This window comes from Pleurodeles waltl, chromosome 7 (assembly GCF_031143425.1).
Source record: "Pleurodeles waltl isolate 20211129_DDA chromosome 7, aPleWal1.hap1.20221129, whole genome shotgun sequence".
Classification (NCBI taxonomy): Eukaryota; Metazoa; Chordata; class Amphibia; order Caudata; family Salamandridae; genus Pleurodeles; species Pleurodeles waltl.
The window spans coordinates 368,677,614-368,696,817 of NC_090446.1; the positions used below are offsets into that span (position 1 = coordinate 368,677,614).

Here is a 19,204-nt window from a genome sequence, read left to right on the forward strand (position 1 = left end):
TAATATTCGAAAAGACATGTAGAAATGAACCAGAGTCTTCAGGATATTGCACAAGGACATTTTGCACTTCAGTCAGAGAGCATTTTGCTGGCCAGGAAGACCAGGGTCAGGAAGGGCTACAACCATGCCCCCAGGTTCAGGAAACCAGTACCAGGGTGACCAGAACTAGATAAACAAGGCCAGAATGAAGATTGGAAAAAACTAAACAAACAAGAAAAGGAGGACTTGGAACAAGACTAAGAGGAGGAGCAATGCCTGAAGGAACAGAAGGACCAAGAATTAAAGAGATATGGCCGGGAGCAGGGGGACACCTACATGATTCAAGGCCACATGTAGTAGAATATCCTTTCGTAAATGGTTCTTATACACGCTTCTCATACTACCAACCTCTAGAAACCTCCATGTCTTCAGTCCACGTATAGAACTGGTAAGTATTTGCTAAAATGCAAAGCGAATAAAAAGCTGGAGCTGTTACATACTGACCTCTGAGTGTAGAAGATGTGGTCTGCTGCTGCCACAGTAGTCTGAGGGTGGATCTGAGGGCATAGGGACTAAATCACGGCAGAGGAGTTTAAAGGTGAATGGGTATAGGAGGCTGGCCTGGCTTATAGTAGGTACCTGATGGTACTTACACTTTGTGCCCTTATTAGTAGATTAGTAGTGTTCTAGCAACTTAGGCTGATGGAGGTAGCTATAGCGGAGCAGCTTAGGCTGAACTAGGAGACATGCAAAGCTCCTACTATACCACTTATATCATATAGCACGATATCATAAGAATCACAATACTCAGAGTTACTAAAAATAAAGGTACTTTATTTTAGTGACAATGTGCCAAAAATATCTCAGAGGATATACTCCCTTAGGAGGTAAGTAAAACACACACAATATACACACAAACCAAAATCAGGTAAGTAAACAGTTAGAAAAGTAGTGCAAAGACTGTAGAATACAATAGGATGCAATAGGCCTAGGGGCAACACAAACCATATACTAAGAAAGTGGAATGCGAACCACTTAGGGACCCCAGGCATAGTGTAGTATGTAGATGGTCACTGGAAGTGTAAGAAAACACTAAGGGTGTCCAAGATACCCCACCCCAAGACCCTGAAAAGTAGGAGTAAAGTTACCCTACCTGCCCAGACCCCAGGAGGGCAGAAGCCTGTCTGTGGGTTGGCAGCAGCAGTAGCTGCAGTGAAAACCCCAGAGAGCTAGTTTGGCAGTACCCGGGGTCCATTCTAGAGCCCCGGGGATGCATGGGATTGGCACCCCAATACCAGATTTGGCATGGGGGGACAATTCCATGATTCGGAGTTACCATTGTGAAGGTACATTTAGGTATTGACCTATATGTAGTGCACGCGGGTAATGGTGTCCCCGCACTCACAAAGTCCGTGGAAATTGCCCTGAACAATGTGGGGGCACCTTGGCTAGTGCCAGGATGCCCTCACACTTAGTAACTTTGCACCTAACCTTCACCAAGTGAGGGTTAGACATATAGGTGACTTGTAAGTTACTTAAGTGCAGTGTAAAATGGCTGTGAAATAACGTGGACGGTATTTCACTCTGGCTGCAGTGGCAGTCCTGTGTAAGAATTGTCTGAGCTCTCTATGGGTGGCAAACGAAATGCTGCAGCCCATAGGGATCTCTTGAAACCCCAATACCCTGGGTACCTAGGTACCATATACTAGGGAATTATAAGGGTGTTCCAGTGTGCCAATCAGAATTGGTAAAAATGGTCACTAGCCTGCAGTGACAATTTTAAATACAAAGAGAGCATAAGCACTGAGGTTCTGGTTAGCAGAGGCTCAGTGATACAGTTAGGCACAACACAAGGAACACATTCAGTCCACAAACTATGAACACTGGGGTCCTGGCTAGCAGGATCCCAGTGAGACAGGCAAAAACAAACTGACACACAAGTAAAAATGGGGGTAACATGCCAGGCAAGATGGTACTTTCCCACACAACTCCCCCCCAAATGAGGGACAATAAGGCTAACCTTGCCCAGATGAGTCTTCATTGTCTAAGTGGAAATATCTGGAGAGTCCATCTGCATTGGAGTGGGTACTCCCAGGTCTATGTTCCACTGTATAGTCCATTTCCTGTAGGGATATGGACCACCTTAACAATTTAGGGTTTTCACCTTTCATTTGTTTAACCCATAATAGAGGTTTGTGGTCTGCCTGAACAATAAAGTGAGTACCAAACAAGTGTGGTCTCAACTTTTTCAGTCCCCAGACCACAGCAAAGGCCTCCCTCTCTATGGCAGACCAACACTTTTCTCTAGGGGTCAACCTCCTGCTGATAAAAGCAACAGGTTGATTCTGGCCCTCAGTGTTAGGCTGTGATAGCACTGCCTCAACCCCTAATTCAGAAGCATCAGTCTGGACTATGAACTTCTTGGAGTAGCAAGGGCTTTTTAGGACAGGTGCTGAGCACATGGCCTGTTTGAGCTCATCAAAAGCCTTTTTACAGCTAGCTGTCCTCAATACCTTTTTAGGCATCTTCTTACTAGTGAGGTCATTAAGGGGAGCTACAATGGAGCCATAGTTCTTAATGAACCTCCTATAGTACCCTGTGAGGCCTAAGAAGGCTCTCACCTGGGTTTGAGTTGTAGGGAGAGCCCATTCCATAATGGTCTGGATCTTCTCCTGGAGTGGTGCAATCTGTTCCCCGCCTACCAGGTGGCCCAGATAAACCACTTTCCCCTGCCCTATCTGGCACTTTGAAGCCTTGATAGTGAGGCCTTCATTTTGCAGGGCCTCCAAAACTTTCCATAGGTGGACCAGGTGCTCATCCCAGGTGGAGCTAAAGACAGCTATATCATCTAGATATGTTGCACTAAAAGCTTCCAAACCTTGCAGGACAGTGTTCACTAACCTTTGAAAAGTGGCAGGTGCATTCTTCAAACCAAAGGACTTCACAGTGAACTGATAGTGCCCTCCAATGGTTGAGAAAGCAGTTTTAGGTTTAGCATCTTCTGATAACTTAATCTGCCAATACCCTGCAGTTAAATCAAAAGTGCTTAGATGCTTGGCAGAAGCCAGTGTATCTATTAGCTCATCTGCCCTGGGTATAGGGTGAGCATCAGTTCTGGTTACTTGATTGAGACCTCTGGAGTCAACACAAAACTTCATTTTTCTTTTACCTTCCTTAATGTGAGGTTTTGGGACAAGCACCACTGGGCTAGCCCATGGGCTTTCTGAAGGTTCAATTACTACCAAGTCCAGCATTTTCTGTACCCCTTGTTTTATGCAATCCCTGACATGGTCAGGTTGCCTATAAATCTTACTTTTGGCAGGTAAACCATCTCCAGTGTTGATTGTGTGCTCACACCAGGTAGTGGTACCAGGAATCAGTGAGAAGAGGTCAGATAATTGGCCTAGGAGATTTACATAGTTGTCCTTCTGCTCAGCAGTAAGGCAATCTGCCTGCACCATTCCCTCCACTAAGCCATCAACTTCAATGGTGGAGAAGAGATCAGGTAGAGGGTCACTCTCTTCTTCCTGTCCCTCATCAGTTGCCACGAGCAGGGTTAAGTCAGCCCTGTCATAGTAGGGTTTTAGGCGATTGACATGGAGCACTGTAAGGGGACTCCTGGCACTGCCCAGGTCTACCAAGTAGGTAACCTCACCCTTTTTCTCAATAATGAGATGGGGTCCACTCCATTTGTCTTGGAGTGCTCTTGTGGCCACAGGCTCCAATACCCACACCTTCTGTCCTGGGTGGTACTGGGTCAGGACAGCCTTCTGGTCATGCCACTTCTTTTGGAGCTCTTGGCTGGCCTGAAGGTTTTTACTGGCCTTTTGCATGTACTCTGCCATTCTGGATCTTAGGCCAAGTACATAGTCCGCAATGTCTTGCTTAGGAGCTTTTAAAGGCTGTTCCCAACCCTCCTTCACAAGTGCAAGTGGACCTCTTACAGGGTGCCCAAAGAGGAGTTCAAAGGGGCTAAATCCCACTCCTTTTTGAGGTATCTCCCTGTAGGCAAACAGGATGCATGGCAACAGGACATCCCATCTCCTTCTAAGTTTTTCAGGGAGTCCCATAATCATACCTTTGAGAGTTTTATTAGACCTCTCAACCAGACCATTTGTTTGTGGATGATAAGGAGTAGTGAACTTGTTAGTTACACTACACTCCTTCCACATAGCTTTGAGGTATGCAGACATGAAGTTACTACCGCTGTCTGACACCACTTCATAAGGGAAGCCCACCCTGGAAAAGATTCCCAGGAGGGCCTTTGCCTCTGCAGGAGCAGTAGTGGTCCTTAAGGGAATTGCTTCAGGATACCTGTTGGCATGGTCCACTACCACCAGGATAAACCTATTGCCTGAAGCTGTTGGAGGGTCAAGGGGGCCAATTATGTCAACCCCTACCCTTTCAAAGGGCACCCCAACCATAGTAAGTGGAATTAAGGGGGCCTTAGGTATGCCACCAGTCTTGCCACTGGCTTGGCAGGTCACACAAGAGTAACAAAACTCTTTAGTGTCCTCTGACATATGAGGCCAGTGAAACAATGGAACAAGCCTGTCCCAGGTTTACTCTGGGCCAAATGTCCAGCCAAAGGAATGTCATGTGCCAAGGTTAGAAGAAACTCCCTATACTGCAAAGGGATGACCAGTCTCCTGGCAGCTCCAGGTTTAGGGTCCCTTGACTCAGTATACAGGAGGTTGTCTTCCCAATACACCTTATGGCTATTAGTGACATCCCCATTCTGCTGTTTGACAGCTTGCTGTCTCAAACTCTCTAGTGTGGGACAGGTCTGCTGTGCCACACTCAGCTCTTCCCTAGCAGGCCCCCCTGCACCCAAAAGCTCAGCAGTGTCTGCTGCCAGCTCATCTGATGTAGGTTCTGCACAGTGAGAGGATTCCTCTTCCTCAAAAGGGGAATCTTCTGGAGAGGGAGCAATAGTGTGCAAGGACTTACCCTTTCTACCCCTAGCATTTGGGAGCAATTGGTCCACTGTTCCAGGATCCAAGCTTCCCTATCCTCTTTGCTTTTTAGCCTGAGCCCTTGTCAAAGCAAAGATATGCCCAGGAATGCCCAGCGTTGCTGTATGAGCCTCCAACACCACTTCAGCCCAAGTTGATGTTTCCAAATCATTGCCTAGTAAGCAATCTACAGGTAATTCAGTGGCTACCACAACTTTCTTTGGACCAGTAACCCCCCCCCCCCCCTCAGTTGAGATTCACAACAGCCATGGGGTGGCTAAGAGTGTTGTTATGGGCATCAGTCACTTGGTACTGCTGACCAAGTAGGTGTTGATCAGGGTGAACCAGTTTCTCAATCACCATAGTGACACTGGCTCCTGTAGGCCTCAACACCATTTATTAGGGGAAGTTGCATGTACTTACCCATATTAAGGGGACAAGCAACCAAGGTGGTAATACCACCATCAGAGACTAAAACAGCCTCTGTGGTCTCCCTAACAAGACCAACCCCAACTGTACTACCAATGGTGAGCCCACCTACACCCTTTGATTGGTTATTTCTAGTAGACTTCCCACCACCACTGCTATTACTAGGGGCGCTAGAGGACACAGTTGGGGTTGTGGTAGTGGGATCCTTGGAAATTTTCTTTGGACAAGTGGAATCACTTGCCCAATGGCCTTTACTCTTACATAAATAACACCATGGCTTCTTTTGATTGTGGGAAGAGGATTTGGACCCACCACCCCCAGAGGATTTTTGTGGGCCTGATGAAGACTCATAATGTTGTTTATCTTTCTCCCCACCCTTGTCAGAAGACTTACCATCCTTGTCACCCCCTGTATGAACTTTTCTGTTCACTCTTGTTCTGACCCATTTGTCTGCCTTCTTTCCCAATTCTTGGGGAGAGGTCAGATCTGAGTCTACCAAGTACTGGTGCAACAAATCAGACACACAATTGTTCAAAATATGCTATCTCAGGATTAGATTATACAGGCTTTCATAGTCAGTCACCTTAGTGCCATGTAACCAACCCTCCAGGGCCTTCACTAAACAGTCTACAAAGTCTGTCCATTCTTGAGAGGACTCTTCTCTGGTATCTCTGAACTTTATCCTGTATTGTTCAGTGGTTAAGCCAAATTAATCCAAGAGTGCATCCTTCAAAACTTTGTAATTATTAGCATCACTTTCTCTGACAGTAAGGAGCCTATCCCTACCTTACCAGTGAAAGATAGCCACAAGATAGCAGCCCACAGCCTTTGATGGACCAACTGTACCATACAAGTCCTCTCAAGTGCAGCAACCTACTTGTTAATGTCATCCCCCTCCTTGTAAGGGGGGTCTTTCTTATGCAGGTTTCTGGAATCTTGTTCTCTTACAGGATTGCTATAAAAAACACTGCTGCTGCCACCATGGGGAACTAACCCCAACCTCTGCCTTTCCCTCTCTACATCTAGATATTCCCTGTCTGAGGCCAGCTGCAGCTGTCTTAGCTTCAGCTTGGCCTCTTCCAACCTCAGCTTTCGGAGTTCCCTTTCCATAGTGTTGTCCTCTGGGTGGGAGGCTTGGAAATTCTAAGACACAGAAGAAATGTGGGAATTGGCAGAGTGAGACCTGTCTCTAACTGGGTGGACTCTAGTGACCTGGCCTTTTGGAGTGAAAGGTGTCCTACTAGTGTGTGACCTCCTCCCACTACCAGTGTCACTAGGAGGCCTGTTAGCTGGAAGGTCTTTGGATGAACCCTCCCCAGCATCCTTAGGGGACTCCTCTGAGTCTTGCTGGGTACCCCCTCCTCTACCTCCTGATCCTGGGATGGCCCAGACTGGTTCTGGTCACTTTATAGGAGAAGGCTAAGGAGAAGATCTTTGGTAGGGTTCTTACCAATGCTTAAACCTCTTTCTATGCAGAGACCCCTCAAACTTTTAAAGTTTAAACTACCATAGGTTGCCTGGAAAACTGTGGGAGTAAGTTCTACTGCAGACATGATTGTCAGAAATGGTTTAGGGACAGAGAGGAAAAAGTTTAGAAACTTTTAAAGAAAAGAGAAAAACTTTTGAAAACTTTTCAAAACTTTTGCAAACGTTTCAGAAACGTTTTAGAAAGTTTATAGAAAGAAAGTTAAACTGTTTAGGTTAACTGTGTATATTTTTAGGTATTTGGTATATGTTTTTCTTATGAAAAGCACCAATGACAAAGTGGTAAAGCAGTTACAAGTACCTATCCCACCACTGCACCACCAATGTAGGAGGCTGGCCTGGCTTATAGTGGGTACCTGATGGTAGTTACACCTTGTGCCAGGTCCAGTTATCCCTTATTAGTAGATTAGTAGTGTTCTAGCAGCTTAGGCTGATAGAGGTAGCTAGAGGTAGCTATAGCAGAGCAGCTTAGGCTAAACTAGGAGACATGCAAAGCTCCTACTCTTCCACTTATATCATATAGCACTATATCATAAGAATCACAATACTCAAAGTTACTAAAAATAAAGGTACTTTATTTTAGTGACAATGTGCCAAAAATATCTCAGAGGATATACTTCCTTAGGAGGTAAGTAAAATACACAAAATATACACACAAACCAAAATCAGGTAAGTAAACAGTTAGAAAAGTAGTGCAAACACTGTAGAATACAATAGGATGCAATAGGCCTAGGGACAACACAAACCATATACTAAGAAAGTGGAATGTGAACCACTTATGGACCGCAGGCCTAGTGTAGTGTGTAGAGGGTTGCTGGGAGTGTAAGAAAACACTAAGGGTTTCCAAGATACCCCACCCAAAGACCCTGAAAAGTAGGAGTAAAGTGACCCTACTTCCCCAGAAACACACTAAAGTCATGATAGGACATTCTGCAAAGACAACAACTGACTGCAAAGCACTGAAGATGGATTCCTGGACCTGGGACCTGTAAAGGAAGTGGACCAAGTCCAAGAGTCACAAAAGTGTCCAGGGGGGCAGGAGCCCACTAAACCTCAGATGAAGGTGCAACATGGCTGCCTCCGGGTGGAAGAAACTGAAGATTCTGCAACAACTGAAGATGCCAGGAACTTCCCCTTTGCACAGAAGATGTCCCACAGCCTGCTCAAGGATGCAGAGTTGTTTCCACGCAGAAAGACCACAAACAAGCCTTGCTATCTGCAAAGGTCACAGTTGAAGAAAATGGGTGCTGCCCGGGCCCAGGAAGCACCAGGAGATCGCCCCTTGGTGGGAGGAGACATAGGGGGTGCTCAGCAGAACAGAGCCCATGCAAAAGCAGGCAGCACCCGCAGAAGCACTTGAACAGGGGTTTAAGAAATCTGAGCACAGCGGTCATCTCAACACTACAAAGGAGGGTCCCACAAATCCGGTGGTCAACTCAGCAAGTTGAGCAATGCAGGACGGAGTGCTGGGGACCTGGGCTGTGCTGTGCACAAAGGATTCCTTGCAAAAGTGCACAGAAGCCCTAGCAGTTGCAGATCATGCAGTACACAGGATTACTGTCTGGCGTGGGGAGGCAAGGACTTACCTCCACCAAATTTGGACCGAAGGACCACTGGACTGTCAGGGTCACTTGGATCTAGCTCCTATGTTCCAGGGACCAGGCTCATCAAGATGGGAGGGGACCCAGAGGACCGGTGATACAGAAGTTTGGTGCCTGCGTTAGCAGGGGGGAGATTCCGTCAACCCACGGGAGACTTCTTCCTGGCTTCCAGTGCCAGGAGAAGAGCATGCACCACCAGGAAACAGTTGAGAAAGCCGGCAGGATTAGGCGCTACAATGTTGCTGAGTCATCTTGCTACTTTGTTGCGGTTTTGCAGGTGTCCTGGAGCAGGCAGTGGTCGATCCTTGGCAGAAGTCGAAGAGCGAGATGCAGAGGAATTCTGGTGAGCTCTTGCATTCATTATCTTCCGAGAAACCCACAGGAGAGACCCTAAATAGCCCTCAGAGGAGGATTAGCCACCTAACCACGTAAGCACCTATCAGGAGGGGTCTCTGACATCACCTGCTGGCACAGGCCACTCAGAGGCCTCCACTGTGCCCTCACACCTCTGCATTCAAGATGGCAGAGGTCTGGGACACACTGGAGGAGCTCTGGGCACCACCCCTGGGGTGGTGATGGACAGGGGAGTGGTCACTCCCCTTTCCTTTGTCCAGTTTCACGCCAGAGCAGGGGCTGAGGGATCCCTGAACTGGTGTAGACTTGGTTATGCAAGGAGGGCACCATCTGTGCCCTTCAAAGCATTTCCAGAGGCTGGGGGAGGCTACTCCTCCCCAGCCCTTAACACCTATTTCCAAAGGGAGAGGTTGTAACACCCTCTCTGAGAGGAAATCCTTTGTTCTGTCTTCCTGGGACTGGGCTGCCCAGACCCCAGGAGGGCAGAAGCCTGTCTGTTGGTTGGCAGCAGCGGTAGCCCCAGAGAGCTAGTTTGGCAGTACCCGAGGTCCATGCTGGAGCCCCGGGGATGCATGGGATTGGCGCCCGATCCCAGATTTGGCATGGGGGGACAATTCCATGATCTTAGACATGTTACATGGTCATATTCAGAGTTACCATTGTGAAGCTACATATAGGTATTGACCTATATGTAGTGCACGCCGTGTAATGGTGTCCCCACACTCACAAAGTCTGGGGAAATCGCCCTGAACAATATGGGGGCACCTTGGCTCGTGCCAGGGTGCCCTCACACTTAGTAACTTTGCACCTAGCCTTCACCAAGTGAGGGTTGGACATATAAGTGACTTATAAGTTACTTAAGTGCAGTGTAAAATGGCTGTGAAATAACTTGGCTGTTATTTCACTCAGGCTGCAGTGGCAGTCCTGTGTAAGAATTGTCTGAGCTCCCTATGGGTGGCAAAAGAAATGCTGCAGCCCATAGGGATATCCTGGAACGCCAATACCCTGGGTACCTAGGTACCATATACTAGGGAATTATAGGGGTGTTCCAGTGTGCCAATCAGAATTGGTAAAAATGGTCACTAGCCTGCAGTGACAATTTTAAAGACAGAGAGTGCATAAGCACTGAGGTTCTGGTTAGCAGAGACTCAGTGACACAGTTAGGCACCACACATTCAGGCCACAAACTATGAGCACTGGGGTTCTGGCTAGCAGGATCCCAGTGAGACAGGCAAAAACAAACCGACACACAAGTAACAATGGGGGTAACATGCCAGGCAAGATGGTACTTTCCTACAATGGGTGAAAATGAGTAGTCTGTGAAGGATAGCAGAAAGGATTTGAGAAGCTCAGAAAGGTAAAGTCAGGAAAAATGGTTAAAGGCTAACAAAGGGGAATGGCAATCAGCAAAATAAAGCTTAAGATCATAAGAAGGCTCTGGTGAGTGGAAGTCGGGCGAGGAAGATCCATATAGATCATCTCAGATGGCCCAAAGAAGGATTCTGTGTGGCACCCAGATCTTTGCACATTCAATTTTATGTTTTTTTCAGAGTTGGATATGTAGCAAGGGGCAGATTTACTAAGAAGCCATAACACAAGACAGCAAAACAACTTGTTGCAATGTATTGCATGACAGGAAGATAGCGGAAATGCTTCACATACAGCACACATAGAAGGTGGAAGTAGCTAGGAGCAATACAGATATTTCTCCCATTATGCCTGACTTGGGACGGTGTATCATTTAGACACAATCCCGTATTTACTCACCATTGTAAATCTGGGAGTGCATCAACATCCATGGGTAGATGCATGAAATGCCCATGCTCCACCCATGGAACACCTTCTCAACACAGCGATTTGAGCTGCCTTGTGTTACGCTTGATTTACTAATCCAAGCAGAGCCCCACAAGTTGGCTTTGCGTAGCTTTGTAAATCCTATTGAAAGGCTTGTGTTGCCTTGTGTCACATTCCTGTAAGGGCAATGCATGGCATTAGTAAATCTGTCCGTAAGTGTGTATTAGTAAGACTCCTTGTGCGATGAGAGTGCATGGACTAGTAGGATGCATTTTTCATGATGTGATGGAGTGTAGATACAGCTTCCCTACATGGAAGGAGCGTATTGACTGCATCCCTGTGGATGGAGGTTGGGAATCCAGAACTTAAGGGAGGGAGAATGGAGAAAAGATTACCCAAAACATTCAGTGAGGTCCTTTTTAGCAAAGGGGTGCTGAATAGTTCTTCCTGAGTGACAACATAGGGTAGATGGTAGAAGTAAGTGGTAGGTCATAGGTATCTCTTGTTAAAGGTGTCAAAGTTTCTTAGCAGAGCTACCCCTTAGCCTGTGTATGATGACTACTCATTGAGGTTGATAACACCTAGGTGCTGAGGTTGCATGCTTCATTGTGTCCTTATTTTGGATACTTCTTCTTGGAGCCAGCACTGTTACTACTGCTGTGAGAGCAATCACTTAGCACAAAGGCTGTGTCTGAGTGACAGCCAGAAAATATTTTAAAGAGATGTAACCAAAATCAGTTCTGAAACCTCAATAGTGGATCCATACCCCCTGTCTGGGAAATGAGTATTAAAGTGGAACTGTGAAATGATTGCTCAGTAGCTCACAAGAATGGATGTAACAAAATGTCTCTGTTTATTCAGTGTATTATTTCTTACAATATTTGTAATAAAGTTAAGTGAATATAAATTTCTATGAGTTCCTTTTCTTCTGAGTCTTTGATACCTATATTTCCTTTTCTGATTTAATGGGAAACTTCATTCATATTCCAATTACATTCAGTTACCATTCCTTTGCTTGTAGCGTCTTGACAGAATACTTCCTGTGACGCCTGACAAAGTGCAGGCCATCAAAGGAAGGACTTTATGCCATCTATCCTATTTAGAGTAAAACCTGGTTGTAAAGGAAAGTTAAATAAATAATTATGCTGTCACCCTGGGAGAAAACTCCTGGAATGTGCGACCATTATTTTGTTTTGTTTTTAAAAAACAAACTCCTGCTTTGAGAGGATAGGGGTCCTTCAGGATGTCAAAGGTATTGTCCTCCGCCACCCTGCTAGAGTTACCTCCATCCTCGAAACATTAAATCAGGCCATAGTTATTCTTACTTCTGTCATGAGATTCGAATGAGGCCTCTCAATTATACTCTGTTGGTCATTCCATAAGGGGCCATATGTAATTGTTTCTATTTTGATAATATCTCTCTAAATATATATGTCTCTGTGTTACTGGGATAAAACATTTCCATTTCTGGTTTGCTTTTACAAATCATTGTTTTCAGGTGTTGTAGTCAGATTTGTTTAATTGAACTGAACCAGAATTACCAGAATGCACTGCTTTGCTGCAGAAAAAGAAGTGTTCTCAAAACATGGAGTCATTTAGTGATCCTATACCTGGCCCTTGCACATGCCCTTTTTGGCAGAGATACCCCAGACATTTTGCCTTCCTGCTCTTCTTTTTCTGACCTTGTCTTGTTGGCTTTAGGACTCTGAGCACTTCACCACTGCTGAGCAGTGCTAAAGTGCAGATGCTTCTTCCCTAAACATGGTAAACATTGGTGTGTCCACAATGTTTAATTTACTTGTACATTCCTTGTAAAGTGGCATACCATATACCAAGGGCCTGTAAATTAAATGCTACTAGTGGGCCTGCAGGACTGAGTGTGCAATCCAGTAAAGTGGCCATTTATATATGTCTCAGGCCTGCCACTGCAGAGCTTTTGTGTGCAGTTTCATTGCCACTTCGACCTGGCTTTTAAAACCCCTTGCCAAGCCTTAAACTACTCTTTCATTACACAGAAGCCACCCTTAAGGTAGGACCTAGATAGCCAGTTTGGCAGGGTGCTATGTAAGTAAAAGGCAGGACATGTACTTTTAAGTTTTACATATCCTGGTAGTAAAAATACACCCAAAGTCACTTTTAACTAGTGCGAGGCCTACTCACCTCATAGGGCAGCATTGGGGATTCCTTAATAACCTTTTAAGCTGTAATTCCAGATCAGAAAGGAGTAGCTATATCATGTTTCATATCTTTGGAAGGGTAATGATAAATCCTCTTTACTGGTAAAGGTAGATTTGACATTACTATTTTAGAAATTCCACTAAAGAAAGGCATTTCTCTCCTCTTGCTGCTCTGCGTGCCTTGCAGCCAGCCTCTAATACACATCTGCGGTAGGTGACAGCTACACTTTTGCGCATTCCCTCTTGGTAGCCACAAGCACAGGAAGGTTAGGTGTGTCTGAGCACTCATCTGTATTCAACTACATTCTGATGGACCTTCCTGGTCAGGAACGGTGAAGGGTAGCTGCCACTTACACATGAACAGGAAAGTGCCTATCCCCACACAAAGGGTTGATTACACCCTACCTATAGTCTGGAGGCAGGGCTCGGGTGAAATGTGGACCTGTGCACTCCTTCTCTGCTTGCTTTGCTGAGCTGCCCAGTTGCATGCTGATCTCTACCCTACTGAGGACAAGGACTGGATCCACCTCACTGCAAGGTCTTACTGGCTTGCTTCTTGTTCCCGGTGTCTCAGGGCATCAACAACTTCAACTAAGTATTTCTGTTGTGGGACACTGCAACTCCTAAATCCAGATGCTTTGCTTGTAACAACAATCAGATCATGATTTGATTATCAGCCTGTCTTATACCAAGTGTGTGCGGCCTGCCTTTGACACAGATGCTGCAGCCCCGAGGGAAGCTTTCCAGCATGGCCCTACTTGTATTTGTGACTGAGATTGAGTGTCCGGCTCAGTACAAGTCTGAGCATCTGCCTCTACACATCACGCAGCAGCATCCTAGACCAGCACACCAACATAGCTTCCAGATGGCCAGCACGTATCCCCTTGATGACCCAAGACTCACCTACCTTCCCACATTCCTGACGTGGGGCATTGCTGTGTAACATCATGTCCCCCCACCTCTACAAAGGAGCCGCAGCACAACTCTCTGAAAGGCAAATTTAAAAGCAGAGAGACCATAACCACTGAGGTTCTGGTTAGCAGAGCCTCAGTGACAAAGATAGGCACTACACAGGCAGACACATTAGACCATAATGTATGAGCACTGGGGTCCTGACCAGCGGGATCCCAGTCAGACAGGCAAAAACATACTGAATTACAGGTAAACATGGGTGTAACATGCCAAGGAAGATGGTACTTTCCTACACATTCATGCCTCTCTTTTTAGAACTATACTACGTGAGGGATAGGGTCTTAGGGCCAGATGTATCATTAACTCCAATAGTGATTTTTTTGTGAATCCCAATTGAGTAATCACTATTGGAATGTATGAAACTCCACAGGTTTCATATAGCGATTCGCAAGGGCTCGCAAATGGACCTACCTCATTAATTTTCATAAGGTAGGTCGCAAATTGTGAGCCATTGCGAATGGCTACAATCACAGGGATGGTGGCCTACTAGGCTCAGCAGATCACCATATTTGTGATTGCTTTTAAGTAAAGCAATCTTTTGTTTTATTTTAATGCAGCCCGTTTTCCTTAAGGGAAAACTGGAAGCCTTTAAAAAATAAAAATAAAAAGTTTGCTTTTTATTTTTTAAGAGTAGGCTGTGGTCTGTGGTACCACTGTCTGCTCTTAAAAAATGTTTTCACATGCATTCACAAAGGGGAAAGAGTCCGTAGGGGCCCCTTCCCCTTTGCAAATGGGTTACCAACAATTTGAAATTGGTGGTAACCACAATTGTTTTGCGACTGCATTCATCGTTATAAAACAATCATACATACCTCTACGATGCGTTATTAGGAAGGAACACCCTTGGCACGCCCCTTCCTAATACCGAACATTGGAATGCTGTTTCACAGTAGTTAATCTGTCTTTCCAATGACTTTGAGAGGGAACATGCAGATCTGCTGAGCTTTCTCTGAGTGTAAAGTTTCATGCTGAACACTTCTCTTATCTCCCTGAACTTCTATAGAAGTGTGACTCTTTGCTGACGTCTTCTTTGCTCCTAGCTATTAATCCTCTTTAGATACCTTGGTCTCAACTTTTGTTTAGATTAGAAAAGGGAAGTTTCTTTATAGAATGACTTATTGCAATGTTTGGGGTACTCTGCACTGTAGCAGTTATTAGTTTGTATCTCATTTTATTATGATTTAACTTACGGACACATTTTTGCTTTCAAACTATATTGGTGTACCTTCTGCATTTATTTCGATTTTGCATGTACATTGGATCTATTAATGTCCTACAATAAACTTACATATTTGAATTAATTGATTCTTGGTCTTCACTGTGAGGTCCATACAACCAATGGGGAAATATATTTCACAATTTTACTAAGAGATTGAGGTGCAGATATCCATGAGCCATCACTGGTGTTCAATCAAGGGTTAAACCTGGGAGGTCTCAGAGAAAGATTGCAGTCTATGTTCACTCTCAAAGAGGTGGTCGGCAGGGAATGGTGCTGCTGCTGAAAGCTCTCATGTCTCTGTTCACAGGAAAACTACATTTTCAGTCAGCAGTCAGCAAATCATTCCTGCAGCAGCAGCTCTACCTCTGAGGCATGGACTAGAAGATTAAAAATCAGGGAGGGCTATGGTGCCCGCCTGAGGGTGATATTGTCTTTGACGTGTGCTTTCATATGATTAGGTCTGGGTGGAGTGCTCAGAATCATGCTACGTGGAACTCCATGAAGTAGAAAAAACTCTGCTGCTCTACACAGAGCTCCGCAAACAGGCAGAGTTGTCCATTGAGCGGTTCTCATTGTGTTTGATGTCAAATGTAACACGAAGGATGTACTCGTGTTCAGAATCGTGAGCAAACGGCACCATGATGTTTGCACTCAGGCAGGCCATCTTCTTTTTCATTCTATTTATGGTGCTTGAAACCCCCTGCATTACAACTAAAGCAGTGACTGGGTTACATATGGCCTCCTCTATCTACAACTCAGCAAAAGCACACATAGGGGGTGATTCTAACCCTGATGGGCGGCGGAGGCCGCCCGCCAGAGTTCCCCCCTCCAGAACACCGCTCCGCGGTCATAAGACCGCTGCAGTGATTCTGGCTTTTGCACTGGGCTGGCGGGCGGCCGCCAAAAGGCCGCCCGCCAGCCCAGTGCAAAAGAGCCTTCCCACGAGGACGCCGGCTCAGAATTGAGCCGGCGGAGTGGGAAGGTGCGACGGGTGCAGTGGCACCCGTCGTGTATTTCAGTGTCTGCAATGCAGACACTGAAATACAATGTGGGGCCCTCTTACTGGGGGCCCCTGCAGTGCCCATGCCATTGGCATGGGCACTGCAGGGGCCCCCAGGAGCCCCACGACACCCCATACCGCCATCCTGTTCCTGGCGGGCGAACCGCCAGGAACAGGATGGCGGTATGGGGTGTCAGAATCCCCCATGGCGGCGCAGCAAGCTGCGCCGCCATGGGGGATTCCCAGGGCAGCGGAAAACCGGCGGGAGACCGCCGGTTTTCCCTTTCTGGCCGCGGCTGAACCGCCGCGGTCAGAATACCCTGTGGAGCACCGCCAGCCTGTTGGCGGTGCTCCCTCCAACCCTGGCCCCGGCGGTCCATGACCGCCGGGGTCAGAATGACCCCCATAATGCACACTAATAATCATGGCTTGATGGAAATGTGAAAGAACAGAAGGTTAAAAGAAAGGATCAGTGAAAAGAGTGAAAGGAAGGGATGCTTGGGTAGATAAAAATGGATGCATGTATTAGGTAAATGGATGGATGGATGAAAGGATAATCGAAAGAAAGGGTGGATAGTGGGTACTAAATGGATGGATAAAGGATTGTGAATTTGGGTGAAAGACTGGATGAGAGAAATTAAAGCATAAATCGTGGTGTTATGAGTGAATATAGTAGGATGAATGAAAGGATGATTGAATAATTGCTTGCATGAATAAAGAAGGGAGCTGTTCTCTAAAGGGGCATGCTGCTCACCTGCTTCACTTACTTTTTGTGTTTTATCATTTATGGTTATCAAAGCTATTGGTTGTGAGTGGGGGGGCATTTGAATTTGTGCTCTAATCCTTTGACTCACTGAGGCCCATATTTATGGAAAGTTAGCATTGCCTTAGCGTCATTTATAACCTCCATATTTATATTTTGACGCTAGACCCGTCTATTGTCAAAATATTGCAGTTAGCACCATTTATAGAAAGGGCCAACCCACCTTGTGTCAATGAGATGCAAGGTGAATGTTCCCTTCTTAAAAATGACACTAGCCCCCCAGTGCTATATTTAACATCTGATGCAGAAACGACGAGCAACTGGGAGGTGGGCCTAAATAATGGCGGTAAGCCAGATTAGCGTAATTATTCAATGCCTGGTCAGACCAGGCGTTAAAGTGCAGGTAGGCTCATTTCCATGGGAAACACAATGGAATGGGCACATAGATGCCCACCCCAACCTCCAGCACCACCACCACCCACACCATAGCGACACAACAGGAGAAGGGAGCCCACCCCAGGTAGGTTGCTGATAAGTACATGTGTGTGGTGCGCCACTGGGGGTGCCTTACTTGGGGCCGCCTGGCTGGCACTGGGTGTGTTGGGCTTGCCCTGGAGACACTGGTCCCCTGTGGTGGGCATTGGAATAGTGGTAATGACTCCTGTCCATACTTAGACAGAAGTAATTTTTGGATGTTTGTTGTCAGAAATAAGGCCATGCGCTGTCCAGGTCCCGCCCGAAACTCCGCTGCGCAGCTCTGCTGCGCATTATGCGCACCACTTGTCATCCCCTCTTGTTCCAAAGTTGGCCATCAGCATTGTCTGCCCTGTGGCAAAGCTCATAGAGCTGCAGGTTCAGGACATTGGTGGACAAGATGCACTTATCAGTGCTATTCCATGAAGGGACTGCAATTACCATGTTTTTAGAGGCAGCAGCCATCTTGGGGTGTGGCTGGCCTATAAAGCCAAGCCACACCTAAGCACGTTGCTCACTATTTTGAAGACTTCGATGCAGTCAGACCTCGAGGGGGTTTCTCTGTAGAAGAGCAGAGTTACTGCATGGCAGAGTGACATCCAATCGAAGTATCCTTGTTTCCTTGGTGAATTAAAAAACGAGTAGGTCGTACTCGTAGCGGTAAAGCCTTGATGAATCCAATTTTGGAGGAAGTCGTTACTTCCAGAAGTAAAGCGCCCCTTAGCACAACAAGCAAAGCGTTTTCAGTTTCCAGCAATTCAAGCGCTTCAGTCCACAGGTGTAAAGCGCTCTTGGCACGACAATTCAAGCACTTCAGTCCACAGGTGTAAAGCACTCTTGGCACGGCAATTCAGGCGCTTCAGTCCACAGATGTAAAGTGCTCTTGGCACGGCAATTCAATCGCTTCAGTCCACAGATGTAAAGCGCTCTTGGAACGGCAATTCAAGTGTTTCAGTCCACAGGTGTAAAGCGCTCTTGGCACAGCAATTCAAGCGCTTCAGTCCACAGATGTAAAGCATTCTTGGCACTGCAATCAAAGCACTTCAATCCACAGGAGTAAATGGCTCTTGGCACAACCATCAAAGTGATTCAGGCCACATGAGTAAAGCGGCCCCTTAGCATAATGAGAGTAGCGCTTCAGACAAGACAAGTAAAAGCGCTTCCTGGTATTATAAGAAAAGCGCTTCAAGTTCAATGAGTAAAAACTTTTCGGCCTTTATAGTTGTGAATGTCAAAGTATTTTTGGAGATAAGCAAATCATAGTTTTCATTGTTTTTGGAAAGCAGAATATGTGAAAAGCACATTTAATTCTTTGAGATATTCTAGGTCATGATCAAAGGTTTATGTTATGAATGCATAGATGTTACAGGATTGATATTCTGAGTATGATCATAGTCCAAAGCTTTTGCCATCTCTTGGTTCTGAGGTCTGGGTTTATTCTTGTTCCATGTTTCAAAGAAGGGGCTTTGCCCTCATTTCAAAAGGGGTCTCCATCTGATATCACGGAGACGCATTTAGTCAAGAGCCTATTGATGAGTTACATTTCTATGAATGATTAAGTGCATATTTGTTCTAACCTTTTCTTTTCAGATCTCTCTCCCAACTGTTCCCTACCCTAATTCCCTTCCCCCGACTGGCTTCATCATAACTCTGTGCTATAATAGCTTTCTGAGTTGGTGACGCCGGAAGGTGGGCCTTTTGTTCAACAATGTGCAGATCCCGAGGAAAGGACACTGTGACACTTGTGCATCAAAAAATGACGCTATGCTGGCTTGCGGCAGATATTTTGCCACTAATCAGCATACTGTCATTTTTGACCCACTAGCGCCATATCCTGTAATGCCATCCCTCACCGGCTATTGTCTTTTTTTTTTAGACGCTAGCCATTCCTTAGCTCCATTGTGTGTAATTTCTTAAATATGGTGCATGGATGCCATTAGGGAATGGCGTTAGCTCACGTTAAAAAAATGACACACAACTGTGCTAGTGCAGTTGTGCGCCA

General features: G+C 46.0%; 1 protein-coding gene across 2 annotated transcripts in view; it reads right to left on the reverse strand.

Annotated features, from left to right (window-relative positions):
• The window catches only part of ASIP (agouti signaling protein), a 313,764-nt gene that overhangs the window by 229,122 nt on the left and 65,438 nt on the right, over positions 1 to 19,204 (reverse strand). The window lies entirely within an intron of this gene.